This window comes from Lepidothrix coronata, unplaced genomic scaffold, assembly GCF_001604755.1.
Source record: "Lepidothrix coronata isolate B3197 unplaced genomic scaffold, Lepidothrix_coronata-1.0 Scaffold269, whole genome shotgun sequence".
NCBI classification, from domain to species: domain Eukaryota; kingdom Metazoa; phylum Chordata; class Aves; order Passeriformes; family Pipridae; genus Lepidothrix; species Lepidothrix coronata.
In genome coordinates this window covers 137,031-142,475 of record NW_016690449.1, presented here as the reverse complement: position 1 = coordinate 142,475, position 5,445 = coordinate 137,031, and the positions used below count along the sequence as shown (strand labels likewise).

Below are 5,445 nucleotides of genomic sequence, written 5' to 3'. Positions count from 1 at the left end.
CCAGTTCTTGCTGCTGGTGGCAGCTTCTCAGCCCTCTAAACCAGTCATGAATCACTCAAAACTCTTCAAAACACCCAGTTTGGAAGGTACCCAGTTTCCTGTCCGAAGTTCTCCCAATAGCTGTTCAGTATTGATGTATTTTTTCCTGTCTGTGAAAATAATGGCAGTGTTGCTCACAATATAAAAATGGAAGTGTGCTACATGCATTCAAGGTGTTCTTTCATACTGAGCCTTTGTTAATCTCATTATTCATAGGAGTCATTGTATGGAAAAGAGAAATTCCAATTTTGCTGGGCTTGCTTTTGGTCTGGTTCCATAAACACTGTCAGAAAACACTGAATGTCTTTTATTTCATGTTAATTGAAGTAACTATGACAACGTAACACAATCTATTTCCTTTAACGTTGAACAGCGGCAAAATTGGAATTGTTTTGGGTCAGTTCACAATTTGCATCAGAAATAACCTTGCCAGTGGTTTAGGCTGGTTTATGCTCAGGGCTTTCAATTCTTCTTTCACTTCTTTTTGAAACGGTCACTTCTCTGGTGAACAGATCAAGTGTTAATGACGTTTGAAAGGGGGGGTTTTTTTGGACCCACGTAAGACTTAATAAAACCATAATTTTGCATTTTATTGCTTCAGCGGGGAAAAACTGTTAATTAGGAGTGCCACGGTAAAGAAAACTGCTTTTTGGCTCTGCCTACCAACTGGTTTATTCTGCTTATAAACAATGGGTCCCAGTTAATGACTAGACCATGCTGTATTTACTGGCTACCGTCAGGCATTCCCAGACCTCAGAGTTTTATGTCTGTGAAACACTTGCACATTATGATCTCACCTCATGATACAGAATCTCTCTATTCAAGTTTATACATGACGTGGAAAGTCTCTGAGATGTACTCTGAGGTGCAGAATTAGTGTAATTCCCCTGGAATGAAGGAGACGTGCCAACTTATACCAAGTGGAGCTCTGGCCCACAATGTCTCAAAGACATTTGCTTTTGTCTAGAAAACAAGCAAACAAAGGTTCTTCATTTCAATGGAAAAGCAACACTTATGTCTGTCCCTGCTCCAGTAGAGAAGGAGATCAAAGATGGCACAAACTCTTCTTGCAAGGCAGTGTTTCACTTCCAGACAATTAATACGATAGTATCAGGGAAATGGAAATCTATTCCCTGCTTAGGTGGTTCCCCTCGTGGACTGGAAAACTACTGGGTTTATCATTTTCTGTCTTTAGGCAAAAAAGGTAACTCATATTTGCATGTTTGTCAGTTTGTGCTTGAGAGTACAAGATTTACTTAAAAACAAGCTCAGCCAGCTAAATGAAATGCCAGTGGTCTTATTATCCTGAGAGAGCAAAGCACTTAAGCCTGTGATTAAAATGAAGTTAATTGAATTTAAGCGTGTGCTTAAAGTAAAACACAGCCATAAATACTTCACTGAATAAATGGGAGATCATTCTCATGCTTAAACGTAAGCACTAATCCCCATTTTCCTAAACCCAAAGTTTATAGCCTTCTATCAGCAGTTCCAAGTGTCCTACCAACTAAACCTGGCATCAACACCAGAATTTTTCTGAGGAATTTGTTCAACAGAATGAAAATCAAGGTTCTGCTCATGTAATAAATTACAAGGGTAGGTTTGAAACAAGAACACAAATATTAAAATCTGGGTGTGATGAATTATGTACAAGAAAGGCAGGAAAGAGCTTATTTCAAGTTGAATTGTGTGGCTTTCTCAGAAACACCTCCTTGGCAATCTAGAATGGAAACACCTCCTTGCTCTACAAAACCCCAAAATTCAGTATTTAGGAGGTAGTGGGAATTGCAGAGCAACTACAACTGCTCTGTGTTTTTACACCCAGGATTCTCTGCATCAGATTAGTCTTTGGAATTCCAAGTTTGGGGTTGAATTAGAAATCTCAGCTCTGAAGTTGCCACTGATATATCTGACTGATTTTGGACATGTGGCATTTTCTGCCTGAATCTTATTTTCTTTGTATTTCTAATAGGAATGCAAATGCCTTTCTCTTAGAAAGTGTAGTAAACAAATATTCATAAAGTGTTTTGCTGTCCTTTTTAGCTGGACCAAAGACTTTCTGGCCTAAATCTGTTCCACTGGCATAGAAAAATTTGCTTATTACCTTGTGAAATATTTTACAGCTCATTTAGAGAAGGAGAAGAATGGGCAAAAGAAAAAGTTCTGCTCATCCCATCTCTTCACAGTTAAAATTCAAGTTTTGGAAATTAATTTTCCATTAGATGTTCCTCAATGGCATTCCTGTTTCAAAAGGAATTTTTTCCTATCGAAACACAACTCTTCAAATGCCAGATGATCCTCCTGCCTGTTACCATTTTCCCTTCACAGAAAATGTAAAAAAGCCTTTTTTTTTTTTTCCTGTTTGGCATGAAGGGAAGTTTCACATTATTATTATTATTATGCAGTTCTGGTATCCCTGGAAGAGACCAGATGCCCATTTCAAAACACAACATTAATTGTTGTACACAGTGATATAAAAATGTGGATGACAAGATGCTGTAGGGTTGGTTCACTTGGTATCTGCACTGAGCTCTGCACAGTTGTGCTCTGCCATCCTGAAGCTTCACTGATTTGAAACTTCTCTTTTAATTATTTTTAATGTGGAACCCTTAGTAATAGTTTCTTAATGCAGATTAGAATAACTGATGCATTTTTGAGTTTAAACCCACTACTGACTTTTTGGAAGCTTTGCTTCTGAGCATATTGAGAAAGCCGGAGTGGTACATAAAAACAATTTCACAGGTTTTGAAGTTTTCTTACTATTAACAGATGTGTTTATGTGTGTAATTTATATATATGTAATGATATTTGTAGAGTGGTGGAGAGGTTGAATTGGGCTATCACACAATTTGGAAAAAATGCAGAATTTGGGATATTATAGGCAATAAAATGGGACTGCAGTGAGAGATCAGCTCCATGAGGAAAAACAGTTCTCCTAACTGTGTGAAGACCATGAGTGAGTATCCAGGTGGGATCCAAGGCCTGTCTGGCTCAGTGTCCTGTCCAACAGCCAGAAACAGGGATGCCCAGAGGAAGGATGCACACCCTGGGCACACAGGAATGGCACAGAACCCTCACCCAGCAATTTGCAACCAGGGGACTTCCAGAGCCAGAGATCCATGTGTTTGTGTTTAATGACCTCTAATGGGTTTTTCTTTTATGAATTCCCTCTGTCACCAGTTTTGGGTTTTGACTTCATGTAAACATTTAATATCACAACGTTCAGTGGCAGAAATTTGAACCCCTTATCTCACTTTGGTGAGGAACTACCTTTTTCTTCTCAAAAGCCCGCAGCTAAGTTCTCTTCCACCTCCTCCAGAATAGGAAGACAAGGTCTTCTTTCACCTTCCCTTTTCAGTTTGGGCTTTGTGCAGATGTCTGTGATATCCCTCCTCAGCTGTTTCTTTTCCAGATGGAAGAGACTATTTAAAAATGCTCTGCATGGGACCCATCTGATGCTTGGGATCACTCTCTGTGGCCTTGTCTGCACCTCTGCCAGATGCAGCATTTCTTTCCTGAGCTGGAGAACCAGCTCTCTGCACAGAACCCGAGGTGCACCAGGAATTCCCAGCACCAGAGAAATCTTTGCTGTGTTTGCCATTCCTTTTGTAGCAATTCCTGATACCCAGTGCACTCCTTGGTGATCAACAATTCATTCAACACCCGCATTGAACTATTACAAAATATAGTTCCTGAGCAAGAATATGTTAGAGAATGTCATCTTGGATGTGACTTCACTCCCATGTGTGCTACTTTACGTTTATATTTATACCAAATTTCATCTACTTTTTTATTTCACACTCAGTATGGGGAACTTCTTCAGTTCTTCACACCAAGTCCTCATGTTCACTCTCCTAGATGACTTCTTCACGAAGAGCAAGGCCTAATGATTAGACATAATCAAAATAATCTCATTATTTTAGCAAGAAATGCTTTGATTCTGCAAGCATCTAATCACATAAATTTTATTTTCTGTTTTAAGTGGTTCCAGGGGGTGCAGCTGTCAGACTGTTCCTATTAACTGGACTTTGAAACCTCTGTGAGCTCTGTTGTCAACAAGACTAATCAGCTTTTACTGTGTTTAGCTCAGTAGATACACAGAGAATGATCTTTTTTTTCCAGACTTGTACTCTCACTTACAAATGTTACTCTCCATTTCTGCCATCTTTGTTTATGCACACACAGAGTAGTGAAATGCAAATATAGAAGGCCTGGTATGAAGATCATTCACACTTTACAATCGTAATTTTTACATGAAAAGCACCATTATCCTAATTAATCTGCCCCATTTTGAGGTGTGTGTGTGTGCATGTGAGTATAGACATACCATGTGAATACCTTAAATATGTGTATATATATTTTATATATATATATTTATATATGTATATATATATTTATATATGTGTATATATATTTATGTATATGCATTTATATGTATATATATGTATATATTTATATATATTTCTATGTGTGTATATTTTTATATATATTTATAGATATATATACGTATGTGTGTATAATATATATGTATATAATATATACATATATATGTATATATATTTATCTGTGTATATATATTTATATGTATTATACATGCATAGATATATTTATATCCATTAAATGCATTCAAATTGTGAGTTTTCTTTCTGTGCAGAGAGATTCAATGCAAAGAGTCAATGCCCTGTGACTGCAGTTGTTCCCATTTTGCAAACTAGAGATAAATTAATCACCGAAAGGGATCAGCCTGCTCTGGCAAAGCCGGGATTTACACCGGGAAAACCCACGGATTGTAGGAAAGGCACAGCACAAAAGATGGCTGCGTCGCATGGGACCGAAGGGAGTTATTCCAGGATGAAAGGAGGAAGCAAAAACAGACCCGACACACGAGTTTTGCAGAAAGTTTGCGGAGCGGGGCCGGGAATTCTCCGCGGGCGGCTCCGGGGGTGTCACCGCCCGGACCCTCCGCTGGGCTCCTCCCCGGCCGCCACCGCCACCATGAGAGGGAGAAACAGGGATCACTCGGAAGGGAGCTAGAGGGGGAAAAAAAAAAAATAATCCAGGGGGAGAGAACATGGAGCTGCAGTAATTCGTGCTGGCAGGTAAAGCCGCGCTCGTCCCTCGCCGCTCTGCGTTGCGTTGTTGGTGCAGAGCCCGCCCGGCGCTGCCTTCGCTGCGCTTTGAAGCGCCTTCGGCAGCAGGGGAAGGAGATTCGCGGAGATGGCGTCACTTTGTAAAAAGTTTCCAGATTTTACTGAGCTTCTTGTTTGTTTTCTTTCTTTCCTTTCCTTTTCTTTCCTTTCCTTTCCTTTCCTTTTTTTTTTTTTTTTTTGGTGTATTTTTTTAAAGGGGGAGGGGGGTTGAACTATTCGTAACGCCAAGTGGGCGATGTCGCCGGGATCCAAATATACC

At 39.5% G+C, this 5,445-nt stretch overlaps 1 protein-coding gene across 1 annotated transcript in view; it reads left to right on the top strand.

Moving 5' to 3' along the window:
- Positions 1-903: 903 nt before the first annotated feature.
- SMAD5 (SMAD family member 5) overlaps positions 904-5,445 on the top strand; it is a 33,701-nt gene continuing 29,159 nt past the window's right edge. The window contains exons 1-2 of the mRNA XM_017836077.1: positions 904-1,243; positions 4,691-5,135. The gene's annotated coding sequence lies outside the window, so the exon portion shown is untranslated. The remainder of the gene's footprint in view (positions 1,244-4,690; positions 5,136-5,445) is intronic.